This window comes from Pipra filicauda, unplaced genomic scaffold, assembly GCF_003945595.2.
Source record: "Pipra filicauda isolate LSUMZ 115617 unplaced genomic scaffold, ASM394559v2 scaffold128_size5466820_pilon, whole genome shotgun sequence".
In the NCBI taxonomy this organism is placed as follows: domain Eukaryota; kingdom Metazoa; phylum Chordata; class Aves; order Passeriformes; family Pipridae; genus Pipra; species Pipra filicauda.
In genome coordinates, this window is record NW_024103751.1 from 523,952 (window position 1) to 546,856 (window position 22,905).

At 41.0% G+C, this 22,905-nt stretch overlaps 1 protein-coding gene and 1 long non-coding RNA gene across 4 annotated transcripts in view; one reads left to right on the top strand and one right to left on the bottom strand.

The window, feature by feature from the left end:
* DYM (dymeclin) overlaps positions 1-22,905 on the bottom strand; it is a 215,528-nt gene that overhangs the window by 143,217 nt on the left and 49,406 nt on the right. The gene's annotated exons all lie outside the window — the stretch shown is intronic.
* On the top strand, positions 19,108-20,471 carry LOC113989577. Its single transcript, XR_003541317.1, has 2 exons — positions 19,108-19,189; positions 20,265-20,471. It is a non-coding gene; the product is annotated as an uncharacterized LOC113989577 (long non-coding RNA).

The window sequence follows — 22,905 nt, forward strand, 5'->3', positions numbered from 1 at the left end:
GAAGATTTAAAATTTTTTTAAAATCTAATAGCAGCTGCAAAATGCAATCACAGTAATAACTGAACTTCAAGCTTTCCTTTGAACAGCCTATTCTTCATTAAGCTTAAATACAGGCATTAAATTTCAATTCATACGGGCAAAGCCTTTTTGAGTATGCTCATGCCTCTCCTCAGTGGAGCTTGGTAACAAAGCAGATCAATGCCTCTTCTCTCATCTCACAGCCCAAGTCCCCTCATACATCATCAGTATTTTCCCAATGAGTTTTATTGCTTTTGAAATTATTTTTCAGAGGGCACCAGGTTGAGGTGCAGCCTCAGGCTGCTTTCAAGACTGAAAAGGATGAAACAAGAGTTTTAGTAGACATGAATATCTTCAAAAGAGATCTTCATCTTGATCTCTCCCGGTCATTTTAACATTTCCAAAACAACAATCCTGCTCCCCGTTGCAAAAATGGAAAGAACACAAACAGATGAGGCTATAGAAGTTGGTAAAAAAACTGCCAAACACCAGAAAGAAGAAAAAAACCTGCCAAACACCCAACCACGAAGAAAAAAAAATGAAACAGTTCTAACTTATGTTTAGCAATCTGTCCAAATCAAGCCCTAGCTCCACACTCTGATTTCCTATTTCTGAAACTTTCAGCATCCAAAAGATTGTCCAGTGCTGCAATAAAATCTAAGGCATCAGTAAATACAGATGATGAACTAAAGCAAAAGTGATTTTCATTGCATCTAATTGATACCATCCTGTACTTCCTCCACTAAAACCAGTGAATAACGTATTATTAAAAAACATTACAATTACTATTTAATTCTTATTACATTCAAGCAGCAGCTTTGGGAACTTGAGGGGTTGTTTTTTTTACTTAATGCTTATTATGTGTGTCACATTTCTTAAGTCAATTCAATGGTTCTCACACTGTGGTCTGGTGAACACTTTCTGGTGGCCCGTGGAGAGCTGGCAGATCACGTTGTGCTGGCTCTTGTCCTCGTTTCCAGCTGCTACATTGTGTTAGAAGAAAGCTAAAAATACATAAATACTTTCCTACGGTTACTTTTCCATGTAAGCAATTTCTCAAGTTGCCACGGGGATGTTATGTGATAATGAATGGGAGAGGAAAAAGTGGTCCACGGAATGATGAACAGGGATCAGTGAGGCAGCTGTTGTATCAAAGGCATTTTACACTCTATGAGCACATCCTCAACGTCTCAGATCTTTAGTTAGGCAACTTAAAACTGCAGACTGTGAGGAATACTGGGTATACTTGCTTAAAAGACTACAAAAACAGCAGCTACGTTCATTTTAGGAAAGTCCCATTGCAGGTTTGGGAAGATTCATTACAGCAAGAAATGAGCAAAGCTGAAGTATAGGAAATACGGAATAATTTTTCTGTGTTTTATGAACCTGTATGTTAAATATTCCATCCTCAGGCAAGATTAAGCTCATCTGGAGCATAAACACACAAAACTACGACTGCTGACTGAAAAAGTGCATCTGATCAGAGCATAAATATTTTAGGTAGGGAAATTACAAAACTCAGAAGCACAAAAATGGTTGTCCTAAATACTGCAGTAACTTTTTGTTTGCAGTTACTCCTTAATTGCAGTAACTTTTTCAGCTGACAAAAGATCTCATAAATTACACATTTTTGCAACATTATACCTGGGCATAGTAATAGAAACGACAGAAGTAACAGTTTTTAATTTTCAGCAGTATTTTTCATGCTCTCCACTGCCTGACATTGGAGTAACAGAATTAACCCAAGCAAGTTTGAGACACAGAAGGAAAAAAGTTTTACAAACAGCTATAAATGAATAGTTTCTGGGTGACACACAGTCTAGCAAAACGAATTCACATTTTACATACTGGTAGGCTAGCTGCTCTCTAAGTCATTAGCAGGCTGCAGCAAGACTTCACACGTGGGAGATACTGAATTTAAAAGCATTTTGACACAACAGCTATGTACCAGTCCATCTTGACTCTACCTTTCTGGAGTACAGGAAAGGCACATGATGAGTACCAGAATCAATTTGTGATCACTTGTAAACTGCATATCCAGGCTTAAAATCCTATCAAACTACCACTTAGTCCTTAGTGTGAGGTCAAAGTCACACATTTCAACATTGGATTGTCATGGGCTTTATATCACGTGCTTCATTATATTTCAGGTGCTTTCCTCTATTTCAGGTGCTTTATTATAATACTTTATTTTCAGTATTTAGTTCCTAAATACTACAGTAAAGTGACTGAAATGCTATAGAAAGATTAAGAGCATGTTTTAGATTACTTCTTTAAATGTTAAAAAAAAAAAAAGTATAGAACAAATGTTTTAAAAAACAAGTTACTTTCTTCTTGTCAAATCAGTGAGACAGAACGACTGTTCTGTATTTCATATATTTCAACTGGCTCATTGAAATATATGACTGAGTATGACTTAATTGTTTGAGGTTTTTCACACTTAATAACACTATTGTAAAGGCGACCAGTATTTCATCCCACTTGCCAAGAACAGCAGAAGGTAGTTATTTCTGTGAAGCCAAGCTCTGCAACACCAATTCCCTGCCTGCTCCACTCCTGGTCACTGGGAACAGCCCAGTTCATGTCTGTGTATCCACATTTTTAAAGCACACCCCAGGCATTGTTCCCGATGCTGCAGCAGGACAGGGAAGCCGCAGGGAATGGCCGGGATGTAGGAGCCGCTGGGGAAAAGGTAGCCCAGGAAATCTCCACATAAGCCCTCCAGAGCTGGAGGAGTTCCGACGGGCCTGAGGCTGCCGGGGCCGTGATGTCATTAACACATTCTGGAAGCAGCTTTTCAGGAAATGAATCATGGAAGCAAGCGAAATGCAAAGATGTATTAGGTAACTGTGTCCATCCCCTACCCATGCAACAGTGTTCCCTCCAGTTTGTTATTCTATCCAGTCTAATTTTAAGGAACTAGTAATGGAGCTTGAACCACATCCTTTGGGAAGAGTGTTCCATAATCTAATAAACCTCAATGTTGAGATTTTTTTCCTAATATTCAGCCTAAGCATTACTTTGTTCAGCTTCATCTCCTTATTCCTGTAAGTGGTTCTACGAAATACCATAAAACATTTCTTCCCCAGTTCAGTGTTTACAGCCTTTAAATAAAAGGCACAGTCAGGTCTCCTTTGTTGCCCAGCCAAATTACATACACAGATTTTTCTTTCCTTTCTTTGAAAGTCTTTTCCATTTTGCTTCCTGTGATTAATCGCAGCTCCAATACTCTGCACGACCTTTCAAATGTCATGGAACTGAAAAGCATTACAAACACTACACTTTGTAGATTTACTATAATAAACAAGCATGTTCCTCATTTCACTGAAAAAATAGTGTTTATTTCATTTTAAAATTTTCATATTATTTTTTATCTCTAGATTTCAGGAGATGTTCACTGTAACATACAAAATGTGACAGACTCTCCTCAGGGGCAGGAACCCCATCTATTCCACCATAACTCTTCTCCTGGTTTTGAACTTCAAAATAAAGAGACAACCCCCTTCTCCCATGACCATGAAGCTCAGTTGCGGACTTGCAAACCCATCAAAGCTTTTGACACCACAGCTCTATCAGAAATGTATAAAGACACCCCCAAGAAAGTATTTCACCCGAAAAAGTACAGAAACATTTAAAAGCAAAGTCAACACCTGCAAACTCACTGAAATTATACTGCATATAATTATATATATTATTTACGGTTGGAATCGGCAACCTTAGAGGTCTTTTCCAACCTTAATGATTCCATGAGTCTATGATAAATTTAACATTTGCAGATGGGGTCTGCTTCTCTTAGTTGTACAGAGATGCTGAAGCATGGAATAGCTTTGTTAGCTGGAAACCCCTGACGACATTTTTAGTATCTGTAATTGGAACATGAGTAGCAGACATACCCAAACACGTTGAAGAATTAAGTAAAGCAAGTTACACATCACGTTCCTGAATCAAAAGGCTACCAAGTCTTCAATAAGGCTGGAAATAACTTTAATAAACCACTAATTCACTTCTAGAAATATATTAAAAGAACTATAGGAAGGGAACATCTTAAATCAAGAATCTTCACATTTTTATTAGCTCCAGTCCTGGCCTGTTACTGGCAACACCTATTTCAACTCCTTTGGACACAAGTGATAAAATTTTTGAAATGGAACGAAATTCCTGCTGCGCATTTGAAGACTCTCCAGTACAACTGAAGCAGCAAATGTGACCACAATATCAAGAAAAAATAAATACAGGTTTTATGGTATATAAGAGCACAATATCACAGTATTATGACTACTTGAAACCTGGGAAACTAAGTGCAAGCTTGAAGAGGGTGAGAGAGAGGAAAACGAATGAGAAATGTGGGAAAAACTGCAAATCCACCCAGTGCTGGATTGAATTTTAGAGGAACTGTCTGACTCAATCATCCTTCAGCCTTGGAACAGCAAACCTCACGACAACAGAAAGTTCACATAGTGAGACATTAAAAGGGACTTGTTGGATGGTGGGGTTTTGGGGCTTTTTTTGGTTTGGGTTGTTTTGGTAGGATTTTGGGAAGGAGCAGTTAGTTTTCAGGAGTTTTTTTGTTTGGTTTTGTTGTTGGCTTTTAAGTTATTATTTATTTATTTATTTTTGTCTTTAATAGAAGACTCCTCTGGCTTTTGCCCAGGGCATCATCCCTGTACTTTATTGTTGTGGTCAGAATGGGAGGGAACACAGTGAACGTTTATAATCCAACCAATACCGGGATTTTCAGTAACATTTTTTTGTCCACTCAATTGGACAAAATGTGAGACAGAAACAAACGTGGAAATGTTTAAAAAAATCAAGCCCTGGCAGTATTATTTTTAAATAGTGTTAATCAGGGCACTGATATTAACTAATGCTTTTGACGCAAGACCCTCAGAAGAACTTCATTCCCACACAGAAGGGGAAGGGGGAAGAAGAAATCCAGACATCCATTGACTGAAGTGACCTGTAACGTTGCTAGACAGATCAAGGCATCCAACAAATGACTTTTCCAGAGCAGTTAGCATTTTATATCAGTTAGTGAGTTTAGCACACTGCTCCCGTTGGCTTGTTGTGATGCCAGGCACTCATTCAAAATGAACCTGTTTCTTGAGACATGAGAACATGAGGAATGAGCAAGTGGCTTCTGGGAAAGTCTCCCTCTAAAGAATTCTGCCTAATAGCCTAAAAAAAGAAAAGCATAATAAAAATGCAAAGAGGCAAGGGAGACCTAATGTTTTTCTGAACTCAACTGTCTAAACCACAAGATACTTTTCACCCTTCTATTCCCTTACTTATTAAATGTATGCAGCTCAATTTCCATGGCAAATATCATGACAAGGCTTATCCCAGTTCCATGAGAAGATACATCCCTTGGCGGACTTCAGAGATCATTCTTGCCACCAGTCATGGGGTCAAATCCAGACTTAGTTCAAGTCTCTTGCAGAGCCACGCTGGAAGAGCTGGGGGTGTTCAGTCTGTTCAGCCTGGAGAAAACGAGGCTCTGGGGAGACCTGAGACCCCTTCCAGAGCCTAAAGGGGCTCCAGGAGAGCTGGAGAGGGACCTGGGACAAGGACATAGAGGGATAGGACAAGGGGGAATGGCTTCCCACTGCCAGAGGGCAGGGTTAGATGGGATATTGGGAAGGTCTGTGAGGGTGGTGAGGCCCTGGCACAGGTTGCCCAGAGCAGCTGTGGCTGCCCCTGGATCCCTGGAAGTGTCCGAGGCCAGGCTGGACAGGGCTTGGAGCAACCTGGGCTAGTGGAAGGTGTCCCTGCCCATGGTAGGGGGTGGGACTGGGTGAGTTTTAAAGTCCTTTCCAACCCAAACCATTCTGTGATTCTACGAACTTCAGTATTCAGGAAATAACAAAGATCAGCTTTACCATGGCAAAAAACTGAGCTCCTCTCTGTGTTTAATCAGGTAAGAATTAAGCAGCTCCCATGGAGCAGGATGAGATAAGGGGTAAATTCACTGCCTGCATTCTAACAGGACCGATCAGCAGAACTGCTGGACTCAGCTCTGCCAGGATGAATCTCTCCTCCTGGTCACAGTTTTCATTGTTCCCTCCAACCCACCACTGAATTATGTCTCAACAGCTATAACTTGGCACCTTCCCAGCCTCATCATGTCCTTCCTTCCATTGAAATAGATTGTTTTGGAATGAACTGCCCAGGGAGTCCCCATCCCTGGAGGTGCTCAAGGAACAACTGGACGTGGCTCTCAGTGTTCTGGGCTGGGTGACAAGGTGGGGATCGGGTACAGGTTGGACTTGATGATCTTGGAGGGCTTTTCCAACTTAAAGGATCCTGGGATTCTGTCAAATAAATCCCTGCTTGCTCCTTTCTCCAGCCTACTGCCCATAAGCCAGAAAAAGATCCCATACAAAACTGAGAAGCAATAGCCAGGACAGCAAAGTCAGCACAGATCTCCTGATTCCCTCCTAGGGCCTCACTTTCCCTCCTCCAAACTTGTGAAGCACCTGAGCACTGGTACCTGCAGCAATTCCAACTGGTTTCTCTTAACAGAGGCTTCAGGAGAGCATTTAAAACCAACTAAATTAAAATTCCTAATGTAAGTAGGGCTGGAAAACTCAGAGTTACACAGTTTGGGAGTGATTTGCTCACACTTCTTGGAGCCTGCTACCTCTCCCCAGTGCAATGGGCACGTTGTTGTTTAATGCACCCTATCCCATCCCATCCCATCGCTATTTTCACTCTAAGTGGTGACATTCTGTCAAACAGTGAGATAACTTCTTCCTCTACTCTACCTGCTGCACCAAGGAAGAGGAAATCCCCGAGTGTTAACTCTCCTGCTTGAAACCTGGTCCACCAGCAACTGGAAGAAGTAACTGCAGGGAAAGTCCCCCCTGGATGCTGGAATGGGCTCACAGACTTCACAAGGGGTGCTGTGTCCCAAGCCCCACTGGCACGACACTCTGTGGAACACACTTCACGAAAGCTCAACGTTCAGACAATTTTGCTGCCAGTTTTTCAGCAAGTTTCTGCTCCATGTATGCAAACGGCAAGTTTCGGGACCTTGTAAATTGGCCAGATTTAGTAAACTTTAAGAGGGACTGTAAATGGCACATCTCTATCCCCAGCTTCACTCCCCTAAGCCCCCCTCCCCAAATCTCAAGAGCCTGTTCCAAGGCATGAAGGCTCTAAAACTCCTCAATAAAACAGATGTAAGAATTCAGCATTGGTTAAGTAACATTTTTCCCTAACCTCATTCTCAGGAACAGAAGAACTGTTTTCAATTAAAGCAGTGCCAAAAAAAAAAAAAAAAAAAAAAACTTAAAAAAAAAAAGAGCCTAAGGAAGACGCTCAGCATGAAAAGTTTCATCACAAACAACTGAAGTTTGGGGAAAAAAAAAATTATGAGCCATTGAAAATTGGATTTCACTACAGAAAGTGCTATATAAGCTTATCTTGAGGCATCAATACCAGCTTCAGCCATACGCACATTATTAAAATGGCAGCTTTAATGATGAAGCGTTGAGGAAAACGGCAGTGCTGAAGAATGAAGTCCTCTCCTCAGAACAAGCGTGCCACAGGCAACATTTTTCATTATCTTGACTAGCAGAAAATGCCTCCTCAGCTGAAAGAACCCTGCGTCCCTGCTCACCACTAAGGGCAGGACGTGAGTTACTGCCAAGGCTGATGAGCTGTTTTATGTCAGCACCTGCCCTTTGGCTCCGCTCTCTGAACTGACATCAACTCCAGAGGCATCAGACAGGAACACATTTCTGTCACCAGACACCACGGCTGGATCCAGACCAACAAAACAGAGCTGTAGCACACGAGATCCTGTTTGAAGTCTTCCTATGGATCTAATACCGATTAAATTCCAGTGTCTTTCGGGTAGATGGCCAGCGTGGAGGGAATCGTGTTGGGAAGGGTTTTGGTGTATCAAATTTGCTGACTACAAAAACACAACACTATGGGGGGACAAAAAGGCTGACTAAGTATTACTGACTCTGCCTCTATATTTTTTTCCCAGCAAAAATTGATAGTTAACATTGAAATTATATAGAAACATGTGCTAACACTCCCCAACTTTACTATTAAAGACTAAAATTACATATAATGTATTGAGAAAGTTTTGGTTCCAAAAACTGATTCACCAATTTATGGAATGAATTACATAAAGATTTGCATTTATATGAAAAATGATATTTAGAGGCAGTTTATTTTGTCTCTAGCATGCATGTTCAGTTCCAAAATGTTTTATCTTCAGTACCCAAAATTTTTAGCACAGGGCGAGGGATTCCTCTGGGTTTTTCCTGTTCCTAAGGATTTTGCAATAATGCCAAGCCATGAAGGAGAAAGAGTATGCTCTCTGGGGGGCACAGTTAGGAAATACTGTGGACAACCCATGACTGTCTCTCTGCCATCACTCACAACAGGGCTATGCTCAGGTCTGAGAAGGAGAAGCTCATGTAACTTTTTAACGTAACATTTGACACAATTCTCATTGTGGATGAGATCAATCTGGAAGTCAAAAAGCCAATCTGGGAAGATGACTGCCCTTGAGGGCGACACACGACATCAATGCCTCCAGATTTCCACGCAGATCTCACTCCTATCGAAGCCACTTGGCCATCCCAATGTACCCCAGGCAAGCCCTATGTTGTGTTCAAATTTTGTAGGCCTTCAGCAGCAGCAGCTGCCCCTTGTGTAGAGTCACCTTTTTAGGCTCTTCAGGTTTTGAGTAGATAATTTGAATATTGTTATATTTGAATACTGTAACATTTTTGCTATCCCAAATGTTCATAGAATTGTAGAATGGTTTGGGTTGGAAGGAACATTAAAGATCATCTGGTTCCATTCCTTGCCATGGGCAGGGACACCTTCCACTAGACCTGGCTGTTCCAAGCCCCGTCCAACCTGGCCTCGGACACTTCCAGGGCAGCCACAGCTTCTCTGGGAAACCTGTGCCAGGGCCTCACCACCCTCACAGACAGCAATTCCTTCCCCATATCCCATCTAACCCTGCCCTCTGGCAGTGGGAAGCCGTTCCCCCTTGTCCTGTCCCTCCAGCCCTTGTCCAAAGTCGCTTTCCAGCTCTCCTGGTGCCCCTTTAGGCTCTGGAAGGGGCTCTCAGGTCTCCTCAGACACTTCTCTTCTCAGGATGGAACTCACTCCACATTCTCACAGCCATTATCAGATAACTTTGTGCAAAGTCACAAATGCTGCCAACCCGTCTGGTAGGAAGTGACAGCAGGGCCTCGTGACCAGGCCCTTCTCAAAACCATTACAATTGTCTGTACAAGAACAGACAATGAGAAACACCTACATGCTGTATATACACCTTGCAAAATCACCTGACATTGTTTGGTAAGAAGGACTCCTGCACACGTTATCACAACCAAACAGCATGTTTCATTAACCTTGAAGCGAGGCCCAGCAGTTAAAACACGAGGATAAAGATCAGGACGCTGGAATTTTATTCCTATCTGCAATGTCAAATGATTACATAATTTTAGCCAAGCTTCAAGGATGTTATTTCCTCTATTTCCCCTATCTGTAAAAATGAGAATTTTATACTTGAAATGGGCATTTAACCCCTGTTTCCCTTGGTCTGAATGTGAGCTGTTTCAGAGCTAATGCCCCAATCTTCTAAAGACCTCCGAGCCACCAAAGAGAGTCAGAGCAGATTATATGTACACTGGAATAGATCATACACACAATGTGTATATACATGCATACATACATATATATACACATACAACTATCTAATTATACAGAATAGATCTAATTACACAGATACAGTTATTCGGATAGATAGAAAGACAGACCTTGACAGACATCCTGACAATGACAACTGCTGAGAGAATTAATTTCATAATGTAACATATAGAGGCTCGACTCAGAAGCCAGCAGTGAGTTAGATGGATAAATCTGAAGGCAAACTTGAAATTATGCAAGCCAAAAATTTTTTCCTGTCACTATTTTCATATTCTGTATTATCTACGTTTCATATATATATTTAATATATTTACATATGTTATATTTATGTGCTGATATACATCTTACAAAAACACCTGAAATTGTTTAAGTGGGAATCTTACACACTGTCACATGCAAACAGCATGACTGCTAAATATATGTTATATTCATATAATCTATTCTATATTTATGTAACAACTCATTCCTATATACAATTTATGCATGTTTTATTTTTATATTTCTATGTATTTCAATAATTGAATAGTATATTTTTGTATATACATACTAGATATATAGATATAGTATACTTGGTCATATATATTGATATTATTAAATGTATTTATGTTTATATATTTTCTGTATAGTCACTATATTTTATTTATATTATGCAGTTTTTATATAATAAGCACACTCATCCACACACAGAACTAGTGAGTACCAAACAACTGTCAACTGCTGTGGTGTGTTAATTCCACCATTCTTGGTGGAATTAATTTGATCCAGATTTTCCTTCCAGCTGAGAGTAAATTCTGCTGAAACCTCCCACATATCTACTTTTCCTTCTTTTGCAGATAAGGAAAAAATCTTTGCTCAAGGACATGATGTGGTTGCCCCATTCCTAGAAGTGTTCAAGGCCAGGTTGGATGGGGCTTGGAGCAACCTGGTCTGGTGGAAGGTGTCCCTGCCCATGGCAGGGCTGTGGAACTGGATGATCCTTAAGGTCCCTTCCAGCCCAAACCATTCCAGGATCCCATGATCTGATTTTTTTTCCTAAAAACCAAAACTCCCACTAGTCTCCCACACAGGTATGTCCATAATTCATAACTGAAGTCCATTAACTGCAAAACGTTCAGAAAGATTAAGAAACAGGTAAGAAAACAGGCTCAGTTTATGGATTGCTGGATGGCAATAAAACAACTTAAAGTCACCACATGAGGGCTCAGAGAGGATGTGGATCACGTATTAGAGACCCCAAACAGAAAAAAAGGACCATGACACAACTGCAGAGAAAGGAGACTATTAAATTTAAAAAGATTAAGTCTTTTCCAAATCAGGAAAGAAAAAGGTACATAAGCTTTGGCAAGTTCAGTGCTAAACCAGATTGAGTCAAGCCAAAAATAACCTGGGAACAGCTTGCTAAAGGTACAAAAATCAACAGTAAAAGCCTTTTTGAAGAATCTGAAGTAGACAGGTCCTCAGAGAAGCCAAGAAGCCATGGAGGTGTTAAGGGAGCACCTCGAGAAGGTCAGGCTCTGGCTAATTAACGACGCTGGATCGACACTGGAAACAGGACTGGTGATCTCTCTTTCTTCCTTTCTTTCTCCCTCTCTTTAATCTCTCTCTCTTTTTCTCTTCCCTTTCACCCTACCCCTCTCATCAAACCCCACTGCTGTGTGCTCATATAGTAGGTCAGGGACTAACACACTGATTTCCAGGCCAAGTGTGTAATTTACTAATAAAACCCCATAAACTTTTGTGGACCCTCTGACTTTTGTCATTCCTTTTGATCACGAGCATCCACGAGCCCTGGGTGCACCCTTACCTTTAAGGGTGAGAGATCACAGGCTCAAGGGGAGGTTGCCTTTGGAGTACCAGCCTTCAAATGAAGGGTCAGCAGAAGATTTAGAGGAAATTCTGGATTTTTTAAGAAACGCAGCATTTTCAGATTGTCTCACAAGACTCAATACCCACATCAGAGCTTCAGCTGTGTCCCTGAAGTGATGCATGCCTTTACTTTTTACTGTTTACATTAATTTCACACGTAGGAATCCTCACTGCAGACACAATTACAGCTACGCCAAGATCCTCTTCCTTGGGTTTAAATAATTAAAAAAAGCATCAGCAGTTATAGAAACACCTGCCTCCACAATAAGGAACGTCCCAATGCAGTTACAGCAGTAAAAGCTTCAGTTCTAACTCAAATACCTAAAATCAGTATGAATTTGCGTAAAAATGCCTTACAAACTCAAGCAGAGGCCATGGACCTTGTTAGCTAGTTATTAATCACTATTTGAAACAAGCCCAAAAGAAAAAAAAAAAAACAACCACAAAACAAAAGAAGATGCTGCTTAATTAATATACTTTTAAGCGAACACAGCATTAATTTGTTTGAGGAAGGCGTGAATTAAAGGACTCCAAAATACATTCAGAACAAATTGGAAAAACAAAATGTACAACATAATCCACTATTACATCCCAAGCTTTTATTTCCTCCCACACCTCTCATGCAGGCATAAGAGTTTAATGATAAGACACCCACACCCACACATGATTATAATTTATGGATCATGGACCACTTTTAATTCTAGTTAAAAGCATCTGGCATTCCAGCAGATTATAAAATCCCTTCCTACGCTTGGGAAAGCATACAATGACGATCCCATAACGGACACCACACTCCATAAGGAATGCTGTCTAGCACAACACCCACACTAACCAGACAGAACTATACATTTTAATTTATACAGTCATTACTCCTTTTCAAAGCTTGCCTCCTAAGGAGGATACAGGGACAGGGAAAGAGCCAGTTCTACACAACAAAAGGGATTTATTTGTACGCAAGGTGCAATAATTATTTAGTATTTATTTTCCATCTTTAGGAGTTGCATTGTGCTTGTTTCAAGTATGTGCCAAACCGCAGTGAAAATTTAATTTAAAATTAATTAACTGGGGAGCTCTAAATATGTGCCGAAGCAAACTTTTACACAGTTTATATGCTTTACAAATTGACTTCTGCAATTTGCAAATATGCCAGTTCTTGACATACCAATGAGATGCTGAAATGACTTAAAAAATGACTCCAAATATCTGAGCATGCCATGAGTTTTGAGCAGAATGGTGGTGTCTGTGGTGGGGAGAGAGAGTGCAAAACACAGAGGGGAAAAAAAGATGCTATTAAAAAGACAGGAAGAGAAACACTGTAAGAGTGATTGAGAACACATTATTTTCCAATACACAAACTGCAAAAGCTCACAAGGTTATTTTTTCTTCTTCCAGTGAAAATACTAGGAAGCCAAATGGCAAAGACAAACATTTTCTATTTAGCAAGGGCAAAAATTCCACAAGTAGCCACACAGTATGTGACAAATCATTAACTTGACTAGACAAGCTACATAGGATTATGTTTAAAACACTTTAGTTGAGTACTCTAGAAAATACTACATTTTATTCTCTCTATACTGTTCAAAGTAAGTTTGCCTTCAGTTCTGAAAGGCTTTTACAAGTCGACAGAGTGCACCAAGGGAACAGGAAAACCGTGGAGGAAGAGACAAGACTAACAGCCTACTGCTTGTTTTCTTCATATCACTTGATGCACTGGTTTCGTAAACTTCCACAGCCCCAGGAGAGCCCATATTAAACATAACGCATTTTCTACTCATAAAGCAGCACCAGCACAAATGGCAAACACACCCAGACCAGCCACACAATAGTTTTCTCTGCATTTGTTCATTTTAATGCTGCAATTAAATCACTCGGCTGCACCAAGTGCTGTCACCAGGACTTTGTTTTGTGACTGCTACAGCAGTTCAAAATTGTTTGCTTGGGAAACAGTACAACTTCTGCAAAGCTTCAGAGTGTTTTAGAAATTGGGATAGGGAAAGTAAATATATCTCAGAAAGGGAAAAATTTACATAAATCTTCATTAATAAGCAATTTGAATCAATACAGTAATTATAACAAAAAAATGCAGTGACAGCAGCCACAGCAAGTTAAAAGGTTACAGAAAAATTAAACAGAACATTGGGCAAGAATAGGAACGTGGCTAATGAGCACATTTTCCATGTAGGCTAAGACTATTTCAGGACAACCTTCTTAATTGCAAAAATGTAAAATGCTGCACTTCCAATTGCATAAAGCCTTTACATAACAAGCAGTTCTCTAACCTAGATTACATGTGATTCCTGTCCAAGAACAACTGTGACAAAAATCAGAGGCTCTATAGCTTCTGTCCATCTCCTGGGCTGCTTGGACCTAGAAACAACAAACACCACCTCAAGGATGATGTTGTGCAGTAAATCCCTAATTTAACATTTTAAAGAAAAGACAGCACACAAAATCCCCAAACTGAACAACTGGAGAGGAACTCACGAAGTACAAAGAAGCCTGAAACCAGTAAAGATTTATCCCTAATAAAGTGGTATTATGTTTAAGCATGCTAACAAACTCCATTCAATGATCACTAAACTACTCCTGAGATTAGCTGAAACAGCAGACCTGCCACTAGACGTTGCTATGTGCAAATCTTAGATTTAATTTTGGGAGAAGATGCTCCAGGTGCTGTTTGAGAGAGACCTTGGAAGACCAACACTGCTTCCGAAAATGCCAATGGAAGAACACTTTGCCTCCTCTACCCTCTTGGTCAGAGGCAAGACAATTTGAAGAGGCTGAATAAAAGTCATCCCAAAAGCATTCTCATTACAGTCATCTGATTCACTCTACCAAATGTTTGGCAACATAAAATCCACGGAGAACCACAAGTAAGGTCAGACTTGGTAGCAATGAAATCCCCTACCTATTCAAGAAAGGGAGGCGTAAGTCCCAGGCTCACCATTATTCTGTTAAAGATTCTGCTTGATTGGGTAGGTTTTTTTAATTCCAAAAAACTACTTCAGATTTCATAGAACCACAGAATTGTTATGGTTGGAAAGACCTCCAAGATCATCAAGTCCAACCATAAATTTGTTGCTATTCATTTGTTTTCTCGAGACTAAACAACTGGATCATTGAGGAAACTTAGAGATAACATATTTTACAGAATGCAGATACAGAAAGAATCCCAGAGTGGTTTGGGCTGGAAGGGACCTTAAAGACTGCCTCATCCCACCCCTTGCCATGGGCAGGGACCCTTCCACTGGACCAGGTTGCTCCAAGCGCCGTCCAACCCAGCCTTGGACACTTCCAAGGTTTCTAAAGGTTAAATTTCTCTAATGTAAAACCAGTGCTTACACACTGACAATACACTCTGAGTGGCAGAGCAAAGCAAAGTTGGTTACTTCAGATGGAGCAGGTGAGGGTGCTGACAGTCCCCCAGGAAATGCAAGACTGAAGTTTCCTACTCCTTAATTCTCTAAAAGAAGAGAAAGAAGGGGAAAAAACCAAAACCACAAAATACTAAAGAAAATTAAAAGCAAACTCCTGTGCAAGGCATGGCTGCTGTGCCCTTCCTAAAACCCTTCAGCCACAACACCAGCTGTGAGCATCCACCAGGATATCTCACCTGTGCAGACTCTGCCTGTGATGGAAAGAAGTGACACAGGACAGTGATTACAGTCTCAGGGTGGAAAGACACTGGGTCTGATGCAGAATAGCCCTGTGCATCCCATTATAACCACTGTGTGTTCTAGGAATGGGGTTACTGATGAATTCTGCGTGTTTTAGGTGTACCCTCCTCAGGATTTGAAGTGCAAAGTAAGTCCAGGAAGCCAACCTTAAATACCTGATTGAAGCCTGATTAGAAAATGCCAGCTGAAGCCAATCTGAGAAAGTCTACTGATAAAGTCTTTCACCTTCCAGCACCCTGAAGACTTGCACATTGCCCCAGATGCCTATTAAAACCCAAAGTCCTGTAACAGCTATTTAAAACAGAACCCATGTATGTGCTTGGCAGAAATAAATGGACTTACGCTGGCTGTGGATGTTAACTGCAGAATAAAATCAACCCAGTGTGAGGGGTTTGTGTGAACTAAGACCAAAAGGAAAGTAAAAATTCTCAGTTCAGACTAAAACTACAGGTCTGTGTATTTATCAGCTATAGTATCTCATAATGCTGAGCAAAAATCCAAAATATTAACAGGAATGCTAAGAAATTCAGTCTTTTAACAAATAAGGAATTATTCCAGAGTTAGACTCATTCTAAAATTTTTCATTTAGACAGAAAGCCTTGTCCAAACCTTGTCCTGTTCCTGACCACAACTCTCTTATGAAACTTATTTTTAAATTTATTGCCTACCCAATTCAGCAGAAGAGTGACAAGGTCTCAACTCTGTCATTATTAATATCCACAAAAAGAAGACAAGGTTTGGATCTCGGCCAAGAAAAATTTGTCCATTGAACTGCAGTATTTCCAGCAATAACAATCTAATTCAAACCTCACAAAATGCTCCAAAAGGAGTGGGAAAGAGGGCGATGCTTGGCACAAGGGAAGAAATACTGTCTAGAGACCAATCTGGAAAGGCCAAACATGAAAGCATTTGCTTAACATGCTAAATAAAAATAATGTGCAGGAGCCTCTCAGACCAACATGCTCTCCCCTCTGGCATGAGCAAGGCCCTAGTGATACTCCAACGAAGGAAGTTTTTTTACCATTACCTTCTGGATATACACTCACATCAGGAATGGGTTTACATCCACAGCTGTAAATTAGGCAGGAGTCTTCATGTCAGGCAGCCAAATCATACCTGGGTTAGAGATATCATCCTCCTCCCTACATCTACTCTGCCTTCCCAGCTCCATGACATCCCCATTCTTTCTGTTTGACAAGAGCAGAAGACAATATGGAAAACTCATGCAATAAGGGATTTCCTTCTGTGCCTTCCTCTCCAGCCTGTCATCTCTCTAGTCCTTCCCCTTACTTTACATGGCAAAAGAGATTCAGCTCTCAAGTTTGCAATGCTTTGTTTTATTAAACTGAAATATTTGTTGACAAAAGATTAAATGAATAAAGCTGTATCCCAGGTATGGTGCTAGTAACAGAATTTGTGGATCCCATTAATGTTCCCAGTAAAATGGTTAGAGAAAGCTTCCTGTGGGTGCTAAATTCCAAGTCTTTAAGCTCTCTCTTAAGGTTAAATCCTTGGATGGTTTGGGTAGCATGTGGAGGGTGCCACACTGCTTACACATCCTTGTGTTATTCCAACTGCACTAACCGGTATAATGCAAAATTATAAAAAACCCTCATCATCACTATAACACCACTACAACAACTTTACAGCTACTCTTGTGAGACTCAGAGACCATCTCTTGTGGGCACCTTCAGGAATGGCACCATATTACAGTCATCAGCAGAGCATCCTTAGCACAGCAGAATCCAGCAAAATGCCATTTCTCCCCACTTGCTGCAGCCCCTGCCCCTGAGTCAGCAGCTGAGCATGCACAAAGCAGCACCTCACTTCAGTCTGAGACATGTCCCCTCACCTGTGACAGTCACCATCAACCAGACACCAAGTGACAGAGCTTGGCAGCAGCTCTGGGCTTGGTGTACATTCAAAATACGAGTAAAAATCAAATTACTGAGAAGCAAGCAAAAATTCACACTTTCCTCTAAGGATAGTAATTGAATTTCCATGTAATGCAGAAATTTATTTTTCAATAATGGAAATCCATTCTTTTCAACTAGGATGTCTATTCCTAGGTGTCACATTCTTTTCCTGTTAATAGTATTTTTCTTTCCCCAAAGTGACTCACTCTGGAAAATGCCACTCTCTTGAAAGAGAAAAATTGACAAACAAACCCAAGTGTCACAAAAATGAATGTTCATGCTCGATGCCACAACTACCACATACTGATAACTTAAACCTCAATCACAAAAGTTCCAAATTACTCAACAATAGTAACTGGCTTCAGGACAAGTTAAATCTGTAACTGTGAAAATAGTTTCTACTAATACACTGCTAAGCACATGATCTGCTTGGCTTTGCTCTGCTTTGGCTGGGAAGTCTTTCGCAGAAAGACGGAAAAAGTTTTTGATGGCTTAATCAAAAGGAAAAATAGCCATTTATCAGGTTATGTAAAAATCTCATACTTGTGTTGGAAACTACAAATTGGCAGAACACATTTAATTACCACTGGCTCTTCTAGAACGTTAGGTAAAAAATAACGATGGTATAATCGCATTAAGGGTTTGTCTTTGTTGGTTTAAGACAAAGATTTTAGTCAAAGGCCTCATTAAATCTTAGATCATTCTGTGCAGAGCTTAGCTCCTCCGTGGGTCTACAAAAACAAGGAAGTACAACTATAATCCACAGAAATAAAAGAAAGATGGAGAGACTTCCAAATTTTTTAGGCTTAAACGTAGAGGAACATTTTCCCCTCTTGAACAAAAATTGTCCATTAGAAACTACAGCTCTTGAAATGAAATTATTTCTGAAATCAACCCTCAAAATCAGGACTTCAGTCCATACAGGCAATACTGTAAATATGTGCTCATAAGCACATTCCCAACGAGGCTCAAGAGAAAACATGCTCTGAACCACAAACAGATAGAGTGTGGCTCCATCAAGGTTGCAGTACCTCAAAATTACAAAATTAATTATAGCCAAGACTTTCGTGGTATGTCCCCTTATCACAGAATGGTTTGGACTGGAAGGGACCTTTTAGCCCATCTCATTCCAACATCCTGCCATGGTCAGGGACACTTTCCACTACACCAGGTTGCTCCAAGCCCCATCCAACCTGGCCTTGAACACTTCCAGGGATCATGGGGCTTCTCTTATCCTCCAAAATATTTTTGTCTCTCACTCTGCAAATTCAACACACTCCTTGCATTCCGACCACAATTAGAAAAATGCACACAACTGAATTAAAAACAATGCTGCATAGGAAAATAAAAACTCCAGTTCTGTGATACGGGTCAAGGACGAAAGTTTCTGTACAAATCTGCAAGACCACGATTTAGAACTGCAAACATCCTAATGCATACAAATACTTTCATTACAGATTAATCAGATTCAAGTGTTCCTCTGATTCTGAGTTTTGGTGCCAGTGCAAGTTTTGCTTTCGTAACACATTTATGTTTTCCTTCATATCCCTTAGAGACACAGCAAAAACCTACCACAGCCATCATCTCCTAAAAGCACAGCATTCCTTTGCACCATGTACATTAAACAGCCAGTTATACATCTTTCTACTCGTGTTAATGACTTGGTTATCAAGGTGGTTAATTATCCACCAACTTCTGGACGGGTACTTCACATTGGCAAGACAGGTACCATTTCCTGCAAGGAGAATTCTTGTCTCACGAGTACAGTGTTAAATAAGAGTTCATCTGCAAGCTCCTTATACAAACTATTCTTTATATCTAAGCATTGCAGTTGAGTAAACTGACATCACAGATGAGTAAACTGACATCACAGATCAAGGCTAGATTTGCACCCTAGATCTGAGCTGTTACGCAAATTAAAATATCTACTGCTAATTGGAAAACCGTAAGCTCTGCTGTAGGTGCAACAAGCATATTTGGGAAGTTCTCATGCGTCAATTTAAGGATTTAAGGATTTAATGCAATTAACAGGTAAGCAAACTCACTGCTCCTCTTGTCCACTGAAGTGGTAGATGTTGCCTCCCTCTCCCAACCACAACTGATTGCATCCCTAACTGTGGAAAGGTACTCTTCAGGTTTGCATTTTCAAAGGCTGCTTCAATTTATTTGAAGTTTTGAAGTAATTACTCTTCCTCCCTGATAAAATCATTGAAGGGAGAATAAAACTGTTTCAGAACTTGACCTAATTTGATCATGACACAAAACTTCCACGACTGAAAGGTGCTGCTCCCATCAGTAGTTCTTTCTATGCCCAACATAATAGATATCATACGAATAAACTTCTCTTTCACTTTGTACGTGTCAAAAGATCTACCAGACTTCAGGAGTTAATTGAGGAATGGGTGAAAATACAGATTTTCCTTGCAGATGCACTAAAAAAAAAAAAATCTATCATTATTTATTTTGGAGAAGGAGCAGGAAGCTAAAGGCAAAAGAGAACAGGGAACAGAAAGCACACAGACACACTTTGATCTACCCCCCTTTCACCTATAATATAAAAACAGTAAAAATAAAATCATAAAGAAAAAGTGCAAAATAATAGACCACCTTCACAGAACTGGTACTCCAGCAGCCTACTGGAGGAAACAAAACAAAACACCTAGAAAATGTAGATAGCTAATCAATATTTCCAGACAGGCAGTGCATAGCATTGCCTTTTCATTTCTTTAGCCTTTACACACAACAACCAATAAACAAAACCACGAAATTTAACTATTAAAAAGTGTCTCACACACCAGGCAAAGCAGCTCCCCTGCCCTGCTGAACATGGGCGATGGTTAATCTGAACGATCTGATGTCTGAACACTCCCACCCCAAAAGATGGCACAGACATCTGGCAGGACAGTGAAGGGAAAACAGTTAACGTGTAATTTAATAATGTGTAATTTATTAACAAATGCAGCTTTGGATGGATTTAACCGATTAGCAAACCTCAAAAACACATTGTAACAAAGAACAGAAAGAATAGAATTTGTTGTGCTTTATCAGTGTTCCTCACCACGGCCTGAAATGCAGCTCAGTTTTTCCTGTCCCTTCACTTTCCAAGCCATCCAGGGGACCTGCCAGTAACCAGACATCAAGTGTAAACTATTCATAATGTGGCATCAGTGCATCTGGAACCCGACAGATCATCCTTTTTCCTGAACTACTGAACCATTTTCATGAGAAGATGTGTAGCAGAACACCCCAGCCTGAGCAGCTCACTGCAGATACTTTTAAAATTATGAAGAATAAATCCCTTACGGAGTTGTAACTCATAAGTGTTACTTTAATATCCCATATTACTGAAAAAAAAACCCATCCTTTGACTCCTGTATTAACCCTACATACTCTGTATGTGCCACTCAGAAGGATGGCCACCAAAAACTCTAGCCCTAGTCATTGCAAGACACCAAGTTTTAAAATTTTATTTAATACATCGGCTTGCTTCTAAGTTTCCTTTAACAAGCAATTTCCCCTGAAGAATTAAAGAAAAATCATCTTTTAGCCAATAGGCTTTCTTTTTTTTTCTTTTATAATGGGTTATTCGAAGCCGCTCAGGTTTTGGAATATCAGGATAAATGTCAGGGAGATAAATCACCAACACACCTCGTGAAACTTGCTGCAGCACTCCCAGTAAACAAGCTGGAGCATATGGTTACAATTAGGATTTGTATGACCACAGAAATCAGAAGCTCTAGTCATGAACCACAGCCTCACTGTGCTGTGTACTGACGGTCCCTACTCCAAGCAGCTGACAGGATACATACAGCAAAAGCAGAGCTCCCAACACTCCACAAGCCTGGACAGTGTGGGGTAGAAAACATAGAAAAGAGGCTTTAATGACTTTAAAAACACATGAGACTTGAGAATGTTTAGTATGAAATATTCAGACACTGTCATAAGGGTGGAGTGGTGGCAGACAAGGGTCCCCAGCAGCATCAGCCTCTCCAAAGGAAAAAAAAACCCTACGGATTCACAGAATCCCAGAGTGGTTCAGGTTGGAAGGGACCACAGTGGGTCACCTGGTCCCATCTCACTGCTTGAGCAGGGCCATCCCAGAGCACGTGGCACAGGATTGTGCTCAGAAGGTTCTGGAATATCCCCACTGAGAGAGACTCCACACCCTCTTTGGGCAACCTGTTCAGTGCTTAGTCACTGCACAGCAAAGCAGTTCTTCCTCATGTTCAGGTGGAACTTCCTGGGCATCAGTTCCTGCCCGTTCCTCTTGTCCTATTGCTGAGCATCCCAGAATAAAGCCTGGTGCATCCTCTGACCCCTCCATTCAGGTACTTACAAGTTCACTGGAGACAATGGAAGACTTCCATGATCTATCAAGCCCAGGAACATACAGTATAAATTGCTCTTCTGGGAAAGAATGCTTTGTTATCACTGCTACCAAAGCCTATGAAAAGAGCAGAGTTCACAGAGGAAAAAGTCTCTGCTACCTGTTCAGCTGGTTCTAATTAATGGTGGCTTACTATGAAAAACATGCTGGTGGAGCTTACAACACTGATCAACCATTTTATGTAATCCCAGAATGGTTTGGGTTGGAAGGGACTTTAAAGCTCACCCAGTCCCACCCCCTGCCATGGGCAGGGACACCTTCCACTAGCCCAGGTTACTCCAAGCCACATCCAACCTGGACTTCAACACTTCCAGGGATGCACGGGCAGACACAGCTTCTCTGGGAAACCTGTGCCAGGGCCTCGTCACCCTCACAGACACCAATTCCTGCCCAACATCACATCCAACCCTGCCCTCTGGCAGTGGGAAGCCATTCCCTCTTGTCCTGTCCCTCCATCCCTTGTCCCAAGTCCCTCTCCAGCTCTTCTGGAGCCCCTTTGGGCCCTGGAAGGGGCTCTCAGTTCTCCCTGGAGCCTTCTCTTCTCCAAATGAACCCCCCCAGCTCTCTCAGCCTGTCTCCAGAGCTCTGGAGGGCTCCAACCCTCAGAACATCATTATTTCTTATATAATTATACTACAACTCTTCTGGTTTCAGATCTTTGCAGTTGAAAAGCCCCAAGAGGTTGGTGGAGCTGGAGCCAAGTGCTACCCGAACTGCTGTTGCTGTATAACCATTCTATTTCCTTACATCATTCATAAACACAAAGACACATTAGATTTAAAAAAAAAACCAAACAAAAAAACACAACACAGTGTACATCAAAGGAAGTATCTAAGTGCTTCATGGTGAGCACATCTATGGCCTGGAGGGATTTATACCAGAGGCAAGGTTTTTCTGTACTACTGTGGTTAAAGCAGAAGATGAGTTTTTCTCATGAAAACATGAATACTCTCCAAGGGGACACTGAGGCACTGCTCTGGAAGCAGTTCAACCCAACTCCAAACCAGCTGATGTGGCGCTCATAGCACCCAAGCACAGATTCTGGTCAGGATGGAGCTGCTCTGGTACTCAGTTTGCTGGGCAGCTTTTTCAGACTGACCCTGACACAGCTACACAACTATTAACACTCCACCACTTATCCTCGCAGAACGTGTGCTTGAACTGCCACCACTTGTTTTGTTCTGGGTCAGGCACATCTTCAGAGAAACTAAGAGAAAGGTTAAAGGTCTGGAAACTATCTAAATCCTCCCATCCAGGGAGGCAGAAATATCACAGGTACGGTGTCAGGAGGATGACGCTGTTACAGACTGCGAGAACAAGCAAGGACGAAGACGAACAGACAGAAGTGGGACAGAAAGCT